Source organism: Oenanthe melanoleuca, chromosome 5, assembly GCF_029582105.1.
Source record: "Oenanthe melanoleuca isolate GR-GAL-2019-014 chromosome 5, OMel1.0, whole genome shotgun sequence".
NCBI classification, from domain to species: domain Eukaryota; kingdom Metazoa; phylum Chordata; class Aves; order Passeriformes; family Muscicapidae; genus Oenanthe; species Oenanthe melanoleuca.
The window spans coordinates 10,782,035-10,794,194 of record NC_079339.1 but is presented as its reverse complement, the minus strand read 5'-3'; the positions used below and the strand labels follow the sequence as shown (position 1 = coordinate 10,794,194).

Sequence of the window (12,160 nt, the reverse complement as noted above, 5' to 3'; positions counted from 1 at the left end):
AGCTTGCTCACAACTGGGGAGCAATCTGGCTGTGCCAGCAGAGAGTTTTGGGAGGGTTAATTTATCCTGCTTTTGGCTGGGAAACAGAGACATGAGTCAGATGAGTACCCCAAGAGATGAATTTATTTGGGCTTTGTCAGACTCAGGAGGAAGAGAAGCAATCCCTACAGCATGGAGCCTTCAGCTGAGACTCCCTCAAAGAATTCAGCATTTCATGAATTGATCCCCAATTCTGAGCCCACAGAAAGAAGCAAGGGTGTGACGTGCACTAATGAAGCCAAGCTCCATTTTTAGAGATGCATTTCTGAACTGGGAACTGAACTGAAGGCAATTCAGAATGTGAACCACGAATTCTGCACGTTCTTTGTAAGAAGGGTGGAATGAAGGCTTCCCTACAAACTGTCTGGGAAGGGTGGGAAGAGGAAACAGGAGGATCATACAGAAAGATTCTGGTATAAACACCACTGAAGCCAACTGATCATTAAAAGCTATCAAAGAGACTGTGAAAATGAGGAGATATATATAAAAAAAGATGTCTTCAGCTGATGGATAAATATTCCTACAGCTATCACTCCCCCAAAGTTCAACAGTATCCACTCTGTTCTATCCACACTGAGTCAAGCAGATGGTTGTTCTCCAAACCCTAAATCACACAGGCACAAAGAAACAGGGATTAACAGCATATGATCTACTCAGGAAAACAGTCAGTCTGTCTGTCATTTGTATGTTGATATCACTCCATTATTGCCAATTTCCTTAAACCTCTCTGCAGATCTACTTAAAGAAGCAGCAAAAGCCCTTTGGCTTTCTTGAGCCTCCAAATACAATTCTGCCAATACACTGAGAGAACACAATCACTGATTTTTTTTTTTTTTTTGGAGACAATGATTAAGCTAAATACAATTTTTAATAGAAGATTTAGATAAGGTTTTCATCCCTGAAAAAGATAAGTGCAATACCATTTCTTATACATTTTTTAAAGCTTTACATACCCAAAGGAAGATTGATAAGCTCAAGATTAATATGACTCTGTTTAAGTGAATTTTCTTGAACAAAGCAGAAAAGACATAGGAAGGTAAACCAGACCAATAACCCTTTTATACACAGAAAGCATTCATGTGGCAGGGAGGTAAATGCCAATTTCATGTGAAGGCAGTAAGATGAATTACACAAATATACAAACATAACCTGCATTACCAGTTAAAAGTTTGCTACTGATTATATGTCTGGCTCATATAAACTTATGTTTGATAGATGCTATTAAAAATAGATTTATTTAAGGAGAAAAAGTCAGATATGAGACTAATATTTTTTCCTAGAGGGAGAGTAGCAAACAGTATTTCTAAAGATTGAACTGTTAACTACCAAATTAAACCATAAGGTTTTGTTCTCCTATTGTGTGTCTCTATATGCAGGCAGGTGTTAAGATTTGAGTAATATTCTATTCTGCTGAAATATGGTTTAATTCCTTGTCTGATTTCACATCTCATCTTCTGCAGAGTTATTTACTTACCTAGAAAGGTAACTAAAATAGGATGCTATTTGTTTTGGATATTATTCCCATAAATATCTACTATTCCAACCTTGAAAAAAATCATAAATAAAGGTAAACAGTAATCCTGTATAATTAGTAGTAATCTGTGTACTAATTGCTAATTACCTGTATAATTATTAGAATCAGGATACAGAATTTCTGTGTAACCCTCATGGATCCACATTAACAGAAATTCAATGAAATTGTATAAAAGAATTTTGAGTGGACTGGGATAATGGATACATACTAATGAATTGAAATGCTGCCAAATTTCCATGAGCAGAGGTGGGAGAATGCTACTGAAAGATTCCCATATTTATATAAATTTTTACAGGTGAATTTCTTTCATTCATTCTCTAGAATTGTCCTTTCAAGAATGACGATTTCATTGTTTGAGCCAAATGTTTTGTGAAACCTTTTTTCCCCATATACTTCAAAAGGTATGTCAGAAAAATGAGCACGTTATAAAAATTATTTATAGCAGTTTGATTAGGCAAAATTATCTCTTTGTATCTGGATAGCAAATCTAAAATTGAGATTTGAGAAATTATTTTCAACTGCTAATGTATTTAAGTAACCAAAAATAGAGCAGTTTACCATCCCTCCAAATTGATTAATAGATGGTGGAAAGTAAAGGAGAATTCTGTTCAGCCACCAGCAGACATTTTAAAATTCAGAAGGAGCGTTAAAAGTTTTTGAGCAACCTGATTTGTTTTTAAGATTTCATAATTTGTCTGGCCTCACTTAAAGCAGAAAAAGTGTTCTTTAACAAAGCAATTCAGAGTGAGGATAACACCAGCAGGATCCTTAGAAAGTAAATATCTAAGAATGAGAAGAGTATTGTCTTTCTTGAACTGTACACAGGAAAAATGGTCAAGGATACACAAGGGACTGCAAACATACCTGTTTCCTGTCTCAGGACTACAAAGCCTTTCTCAAGGAACATCACTACAGAAGCATTATATGAACATAACCAAATAAATGCAAAGCCAACAAGAACAGATGTGGCTGATCAGGATATTCTGTAAGAGCAATCTTCAGCCACTGTTGGCTGAAGCATAAAAGGACAAATATTCAATTGAAGAAACTGTGTAACATGTGTAACATGAAAAAATTAAAAATCACTTTATTTTCTCTAAAGATCATGCTTGAATTCTCTTCAAAACATTTATGAAACTTAAAAAATTCTTTGTCAAATTCTCTGAGATTTTCCTGACCTCCTGAGACAGTGATACTTCAGCTCAAAATGCAACTAAAGAGCAAAACTTTAAATGAGAATTTACAGGACCAAATGTATGGAAGTAAAGATCTACAGAACTGTTCTTCTTTTCCTCTCACAAGAATTAACACTGAAGTTTGGAAATTGCAAGTTCTTATGATTTGACAGCCACCAAGCCTGCTTTGGAACAGTGAGAAAAGATCTGCCTGCACTCATACCAGCAAAAAAAGAAAGAAAAGCAATCTGTTCCCAGGAGGATTCCTTTCAGTAGTTTCTATAAGCAGAGACAAGATTATTTTGCATCTTTTTGAAATCTGTTTGCCTATTTATTAGACATTTGCTTTTTGTCTTACATTTTGCTCATCTCTGAAAAACAATAATTTGTTTACACTCTTCTGGGCCGTGTTTTCTGAAGTTCTGCTGTAAATAGAAAATAAATCTCTTCTCAAATATCTCAAAACAAATTTTCACCTAATAGTTTAAATGAACTTCACTGAATTGTTATAGAGCAAACTGTAATATATTTTTTTCTCTTATTTGAAATGTTTCCTTTAAAAAAAAGCTCATTAACTACAGCACTTGATCAAAAACACAGCTTCAAGTTTATTTACTTGATGCCAGATAACTTTGCTTTTTCAGATTTACAATTTGCTTAAAATAAACTACTGCACAGTTTATCTCATTAGAAGAGTAATACAAGTTCAGAGTGGATATAAGTGAGCATCTGATGTCCTGTGCTTTGCTGTGCTGAAAAACACTGAGCACTGCAAGAAATACTGGATGTAAGAACTATAGTGTTTGACATATGGCATCCCCACATGTCACACAAACAGAAACAGAGCAGGATGTACTGAAGGAATGGTTTGGCACTACCTGACTGGAATCCCCCTCTGACAGGGGTGCTGCTGCTGCTTTCCTTCCAGCTGCAGCAAAGCTCACAAGAGTGAGTGAGTTCAAGCTGGCAGAGGGATGGGTCTGCTCTCACTGCAGCACTTGGCCATTGGGCTGACTGAACCACTGCATCAAACCACACATGGGACTCTCCCTCCTTCCACCCTCCAAATATCTTCTGTTAACTTGGTGAGAGAAACTCTCAGCACAGCTCAGTCAAGCACCATTTTAGCAAAGCAGATAGGGCAGCACTGTGCAATTGGAAGTGGAAATTCCAGACAGGATCATCTGCTTGGCAGTTTGTGCAGCTGGGGAAATGAAGCCTCAGTGACTGTCCATAAAGTGCCTTTACTTGGAAGTGCAGAAGAGTCCCTGTATAAAACTCACTATGACAATGTCCCTTTATTTCTAACAGCATCTAAAAGAACAGTTTGCTTTTGTTCTGCCCTTGCAGCAGCAAGGCCCCATTAGCAGTAAATGCCACATCAAATCCCTTCATAATCTATTTGTTCTTTGATGAACTACACAAATCTACTTGGAAAGCTTGAATGGTAAATTCTCTTTGGCTGGGTTATGGAGCTAATTGCAGCTCACCAGCCAGTGGGATTTAAACTGAAAATAGAGCATAAGCCAACAGCATCCACTCATGTGATGCCAGGTCCCATAGGCTGGAGAGCATACAATTTATTAAGACCAAATACTGATCAGAAGTCTATATATTTCAATAAAATAGTCCTCATTTAATTGCACATGCTACTGAAAACCAACAAAAGTTACATATATTCCCATCACAGGATACATGATGTTTCATGGAAAGGAAAGAAATTGAGTGAGTTGGGTGAGAAGTTTGTAAACAACCTGACAGAGTAAAAAGAAGTTCTGGTTCATATCACTGAAATCTCCTAACAAAGATAAGATGTGGAAAGGGCACCACATTGACCCTTACTGCATCTCCCTGTTATAGGTATTAATGTACTGAAAATGCCTGCATTTAGACTCTTCATATGCTCTTCAGATTAAATCTCTCATTGCTTTGCTACCCTACATAATGAAATATGAAAATATTCTTGTTGTATGTCAAAGACACCAGGCTTTTCTTAGTCAACAAGTATAAGCCAGCTCACGTGCTGACTGTGCAGTGACCCTTTCATAATGTCTCCCAGCCATACAAATACACATATATATTCATCAGGAATGTCTTTTCCCATTTATACAGTAATTTGGTATTGTCATCTGCTGGCATGAAATACATTACATGAGAGGCTGAACATCTTATCTCCCCTAAACCAGAATTAAAATAATGAGAAGGTATTTTATTACAGAAAACATTACTCAAAGTGTCAAGAAACTGAAGTCAAAAGCAAAAATTCTGGGCATTTTAATATATCCTGGATTTAGAAATATGGGACTGAAGGGTCTATAAACAATGAAGGAGTCCAGCCTTTTCCCATCATGGCTATATCAAACAACCCCAAATAAATCAAACTTCATCTTAAATGTACTGATAATGCTTTGCATTACTATTCCCAACAGAAGGTGCTTCAGGAGGTTTCTCATCCTACAGTTAGAAATTATCTTTTAATTTCCAGCCTTAAATAACTCATGATCTTTTGGTATGAGCCTGTCCTTGGTGCTCACCTGTTTCTGTAACTTGTGACTTCTCCCTGAATGATACTGATGTAAAAAGCAGCAAATGGAAAATACATATAGTCTATGATATAGAATAAACTAAAAAGGTAGAGTACAGCAGAAAACCCTAACACTTTTCAAAAGACAGCCTCTAGAAGCCAGTATGAGCTATAACACAACCAACAATTCAAATATTCATTTCAGACTCTACCTTACTTTGGGATTTATGTTTTCTAAAGGAAGCTACACTTTTTAAGCAGTAGGGCTATTTTTACTTTCATTCAGAATAAAAATGTAAAGCATAGCATGTCCTACATGTATTGTGAGTTTAACAATCAGCTACCAAAAATACTAATTTGAGGCACATGATAATTCAAGTTTTTTCCTTTTGATTCAATAGGTATTTTCTAATTATCACAATAAGGTTATACTGTTTATGTTACTCTATAGGCTGGAGACTTGCACTGTTTAAAGCCCTGGTAGCTCACATAATAATTTCTGAGGCAGGGTGTTGGGAAGCAATGAAACATTGGAAAGATAGTTAACAGATGAAGCCAGCTTTAGTGCAGAACACAGAAACTGATCACTGTTCATATTTTAAGATCAAGAAAATAATACAATTTTAAAATCTTGTTCTCTTCCCCAGAATCAAATTACACTAGGAAATTGTGGTGCACAATTTCACCTCTTATAGGATTTACAAAGCTCGATATTTAGCATCAGAGTGAACGAAATTCCTGTGAAGAGATCATAGCAAAGTATCAGCTCAGGACTTTTTGAAGATAAGCAGTGAAAATTGGAGAACCAGCAGTTTCCAGGGACCAGCACTTCTAGAACAGCAGGCAGAGTGTGGAGCAAGGAGGGAAGGGGCAGTGTCCTGACCAAGGTACCCAGAGAAGATGGGCTGGGTACAGGGGTGACAGCCAGCCAAAAGCTGGGACAGCCACAGAGGCCAAGACATGAGTCAGGGAGCCAGGCTGGGGTGACTTTGTCATGTTGAATTGTATCCCCATTCATCTGTAGAGCCCAGAAACAAGTTTTGTACCCTTAAGGCTGGATTTGAGAGTGAAAGGGGAAGGAGGAGTGGTAGAATGGCTGAGGGGGTTGTTTCCAAAACACAGAGATGGGAGTTCCATCACTTCATCTCCTGGGCTGTCACTGTGCTGGACAGCAGGAGAGAGCTCTCCTTTGCTCTTAGCTAGTTTTTGACTGACTGAAGCAGAGAAGTTCCCTGGACAGTTTTTTTCCCTATTCCTGGAATTATTTGAACCTGCTCTGGAGTGGGGACCTGGGGGAACACCAGGAGCTGGACCTGGGGCCTGGCTGGGCAGTGACATTTTCCATGGCCAGAGGGCTGAGAACAGACTGAGCTGAGCTGCCACCACAGCAGAGAGACTTTCTGAGTTTTCATCTCTTCAGAGCAGTGAGAGGTTTCATTGCTTGGTATTGTTCATTTCTTTGTGCTCTGCCTGTTGAATAAGCAGATTTTTTCCACTTCTCTCGCAGGAAATTTTCTTCCTGAACCGGTTTGGGGGAGGACCCACTTAAGTTTTCTTCCTGGGGGGGCCCTTTGGAGGGTTTCTCCCAAATCTGCCCTAAACCAGGACACCAGGTCACAGTGACCAAGGCCAAGACCAAGGCAGGTGAGCAGCCCATGGGGAGGATGCACTGCCTGGCACAAGAATCATGGCTTGGGCAAGCTGAGCTTAAGGCCAGCACCCAAGCAAAGAGACCAAGCAGCCTCTCCTTTTCCCAGCTCCAAAGCTGTGCAGCTGTGCCCAGCAGGGCTGGGGCTGCCCAGTGCCATGACATCTTCCAAGGGAAATCCCACTTGTAAGAACCAAGGACAGAGCCTGCTCAACTCTCAGCCTATGCACAGATTTCTTCTGAGAGCAGAACATCTGCTGCATGATCCTGGCACAACTACAAAACCATCCTAAAATGTGGTTTTCACCAGTTAACCAAAGCTGTAAAGTGCAAGCCTGTCAGTTTAAAATCCCTTGGCACATACAAATATCTGCTTCCAAAGAGAGCTGGAGCAGCACCCCTCAATTAAAAAAAAAAAAAAATAATGCTCCTGCAATTAAGATCTTATCCAAACAAACTTTGAACACAAAATAATTACAGTATATTCATTATATTTAAAAAAACCCTAAACATCCATTCTTCATTAATTTCTAGAAAATCTGAAAAATTAGAAAATACAGCATTTCTTTTACTTCTGTAGACTTGAATACACAACTCCAAAAAATTCTAAACAGGTATGACAGTTAAAATATGATCCCATCATAATGTGTTGACTGGATTTATCACCATATAGCAGTAATAGACTGCTTAAACCAACAAAAATCATCTTTGTCAGTGTCACTCCATGGAAACAGGGAAAATAATTAACTTCTCTTTGCTTGCTTCTTGCTGTTTAATTATTTAATTTTAAGCAGCTTTCTGTGCTATCAGAGAAGTATCTGCTCTGATGCAAAAGAAAGGCAAGAACATGCAAGCAGGGCAAAAGGACAGAGAACACTGTGAACTTCTCAGCCCCAAGTCACAGTGTTGAAATTTGGAATTGAATATTCACATTAAGAAAATGCACTAATGCTGGAGTGGAGCATTTTAAAGTGCTTGTACTGAAGTACTTCCCTGCTTAGCAACTCTGCCATCACCACAAACATCTGCCCTAGTATTTATATTTTGTGCAACTGTAATAATCTTTAGAAGTTTAATCAATCAATCACTTTTGAGATGTGGAATTACAGATATTTAATAACACTGCAGTTTTCAACTACTACATTATTTTTAAGAATCTTTTTTAGAGGCTTCATATACTGTCTAATAATACACACACAACTTCTAGTTTAAAATATTTTAGAACACATAAAAAGGCTGAAGGATAATGATGTTTAACACTTTCAGTTACAGCATAGTTTGGACAAATCAAAGACAAGCTTGCCAAGCAACCTGGCTCCACCTCCCATGACCATTCATGTTCATGTCATTCCACTCATTTAATCTCTATTCTACCTAGCCCTGCATTCCAAAGCACCCTTACCCTGTGTCTTCATCCAGAAGATTCAAAGCAGAATTTACTTAAGTGTCATTTTCACCACTTAAAAAATTACTTTTCTTTCTAACACAAAGTCAATATGATTTTACTGAAAATACGTGGGTGGTGAATTTAAGATATGAGGAGGGAAACAGCACAGGCAAACAAATCAGAATAGGGAAAATAAGGACACAGGGAAACAGGCCTGATATGAGATTAAGCAAGAAGGAAAGGAAGGAAAACTCTATTGTCTTTGATTAAGTATTTGGAAAGGAGAGAGAAATTCTTTAGGAAAATAAATTTTCACTGCTCAGCTTAGCAGTGTGATTCATGCTACCAGTCCTTGAAATATGCAAAAATCAAAAGTGCTGGCTAAACCTTAGGGTTTTTTTTTCCTCTTTAGGTCACTAATTTTTTGCCCTGGCTTCTTTGGACAAAAAGCTGCCTCTTGGGGAGATGGAGGTGTATGTCTCAGGTTCAAAGGACTGAACACATCACTGCTGAATACCCATATGGAGAAGGCAAGTAGGGTTAGAGTCTGGAGAGAAGAGCTTAAGGCAGAAACTTAGGAATGTACAGTTAATGCAGTGAGACAGGAGAGAAATATAACCTAAATATAACCTAAATCTCCTCTGAGCCTGAAGAAAGCTACTGCATTTTGGAGCTTCTATAGATATCTGCCATCTTACTAACAGACAACAAGAAATAGAAGAGCTCTGAAAGTCTTCTTGCTACCATGCATAATTTTTAATAGTAACTTTAGGATTCCTGTTTTTCCACGTAATCCTTTGTTGATTAAATAATTTCTAGTGATCCAGCTACAGGCCTGGTTTTTGTCATACTATTCCTATATATTAAACTTTTTAAAATAATAATAAAAAAAGAAGGCATGATTTAAAATGTCAAACATTGCTGTTCCTTATTACTAAGCTTAAAACCTTTGGGGATATTTTTCCCAACTGCAGTTTAACGCCTAAGCACAAATAAGGTCTGTTTCCAGATATGCTGTGGACTTGGTAATACAGGGAGGGTCATCTCCTGACATGGTGTTATCCTGCCAAGCAGAAAAAGCATGATGAGGCCACTATTGCACAACATTTCTCAAAATAAATGTTGAAATTACTTTTGTATCTATTCATAGCAATACATTCTGTCTTGCTGCCCACCTTCCTCCAAGAAAGAGCTATTTTTAAAAAGGTGATTTATGCAGTTCACAAATATTTTTCTAGCTACTCTTCAATTTTCTATTAATAATTGAGATAGGATGAAGTGATTTGTACGAGCAGAGAAATAACTGAACGTGTCGTTATTTGACAAATGGTCTGGTCAATATTTGTGCCCTGAACATGAGATTGGATGGGATAACAGCTGCCACTAAAGAACTGAACAGCAAGAGAAAGCTTTAGCCCAGGTCATAGAGACAAATACACATTAAGCAACCAGGAAGGAGAAACAGAGCAAGTGTGAATATTGTTCCAAGAAGCACAACAACTTCTGACAAGTTCAGCTGTGATCTCCAGCAGAAAGAATTAGGCCTTATCTTAGGAAAATAAACTTTCTTAAAGGGATGAGCCAGTAGGTCCTACCACACTCTTCTGGATTCACTGCCTTTAACTCTTCATAAAACTACATTAAAGGTGAGAATACATGAGAATTTATTTTAAACAGACTGTTCATATCTCCTAATCCTCCTTTTACAGTTAACAACCATTGCAAACAGGCACGTGTAGCTGTATTAACAATTCTTTTCTCAGTAAATCCAAACAGAAACTTGGAATTAACAAGCCTTGGCACTAGGAACATGATGACAGCCCACTACCTACATGGGAATGGAATTTTGTGCTGTTCTGGAAAATGAGGTACACTATGAAAACACAAACATTTTCTAATTTGTGTCCTTTGAGACACAAGACAATTCTACCATTGTGCTGTATCCCCAGATACATCAACTGGCAACAGAGGTACATATAGGAAAAAACTTAAACAATTCCCCCCAAAACACAAACAAACAAAAAAAATCAGTGGTTGGAAATAAGAGGTGGGAAAAGCAGCCTTTTACAAAGTGTTTAAGTACTTGCTTTAAAAAAATCTACCTGCCAACTTATTTGCATGTTCCTTAACTAATACCAGGCCCATTCCCAGGCAACCATATCACACCAAAGAAGAGAGAGACACAAAAAGAGGGCCTACACAAAGCTATTCCTGATAGTTCTTGCAGTCCTGTAAAAGACAAAGCTCTGCTACAACAGAGAAGAAGGGAGACAACTCTTCTTTTTGTCCATGAGCTTGCCTTCCCCTTCAGGGAAACAGGATGTAAGCCTGTGAGCTTCTCGTGGCAAGATTTGCCAAGTTGTATAACCATGCACTTTCTTCAGCCTCTCCCTTCTTCAGGCCAGTTGAGGCATCACTAACTAGAAAAGTGAGCAGTGAGTTTTCATTCCTTATATCCCTTCCTCTCCCCCTCCTTCTGCTGTTCTTCCTATCCTTACGTGCACTGGGACTGGAAGCGCATCTGGTAAACACGCGCTTACTGACTCATGCTTCTTACAAGGCACCAAAAAGCAAGAGGCAGAACCTCCAAACATTTACTGGAAGTCAGGAGGAGAAAATGAAGCAGAAGAGCAGCAAAACCACACAGCAAGAAGGCTAATGGACTATGGGAAAAGAAGGATGAGATAGGCAAAGAGTAAATTGGGGGTATAGATATTGGAAAGTGTACGAGAGCTAGTAAGGAATGACACAAATTCAAAATATAAAGGTAAAAAAGGATTTTTGACTGCTAGCACAACAATCTAGTAGATTTAGGAATTTACATGACATCCATCTGTATATATTAACCCTCTAATAACATCTGGTTAACAATATTAAATCAGACCATATGTGTTTGAAAGAAATGCTAAATTCTCCTATGAAAGTTTTATTATTCCTTTCTATACACAACTAGAAGAATTTTAAAAACTTGCCCTACAAAATATGCTCTCAGTAAGACAAGAGAAAAAGATGGTCCTCAGTCTTCTCTTCCATATATTTACATTCCCACTCCATCTTCATGGCTTCCCTCTATAAATCTGATGCATACAATGACTTTTCAGATTTGTCCTTATTGTTTTCCTGAGCCTGATCCTGTGATAAAACACTCCAATCCCAATTTGCCATACAAAGCCAGGTGCCAGAAGACAAGGTAATTACCTAAGAACTAACTGAAAGCCTCACTTTCTTTGACATTTTCTGAACTGTGCATTTATAGCAACCTTCACTAGAACTGATTAAAAAACTGTCTGAAATTAGTCATCACATACACTATACTTACAGGACAAACATACCACACCACATGGTGTAACCTACAGTACTTATGGTACCTCACACCACATTTCATGTCTTCAGAAAAGGGGGAAAATTGTTAGGCCTGCCCATATTCAAAACATTGCCTGCAATCTGATCAGAGCAATCATAATGAATCTTGATATAATAAGCCAAGTAAAACCTCAGGACTGTGATGAAATTAAGTAGCACCTAAATACAATGTTAGCCACGATCTCTCTTTCATTTAAACTGCTATTAAAAAAAAATTTAAATCTTCCTTTTGGAATAATATTCTTTTTGGAAGGATACAATTAAATCATCATAGTAGGAGATGGCATTGAGGCTCTTCAGATCTGACACTGCTTTTTGTGACATAAGCTTGAGGTACCCACGTAAGAGTGATGCAACGTTGCAATTGTAATGAACAAGTAAACATTTGGTGAGGATTGTGTTAGAGCATCTTCTTGAAAGATTGGGAGTAACAGATAACAACAGAAGTATATGAACTTTTTGGTCACACCAGCTTTATTACAAACCTCCT

General features: G+C 37.9%; 1 protein-coding gene across 5 annotated transcripts in view; it reads right to left on the bottom strand.

Annotated features, from left to right (window-relative positions):
• The window catches only part of SBF2 (SET binding factor 2), a 230,070-nt gene that overhangs the window by 103,713 nt on the left and 114,197 nt on the right, over window positions 1-12,160 (bottom strand). The window lies entirely within an intron of this gene.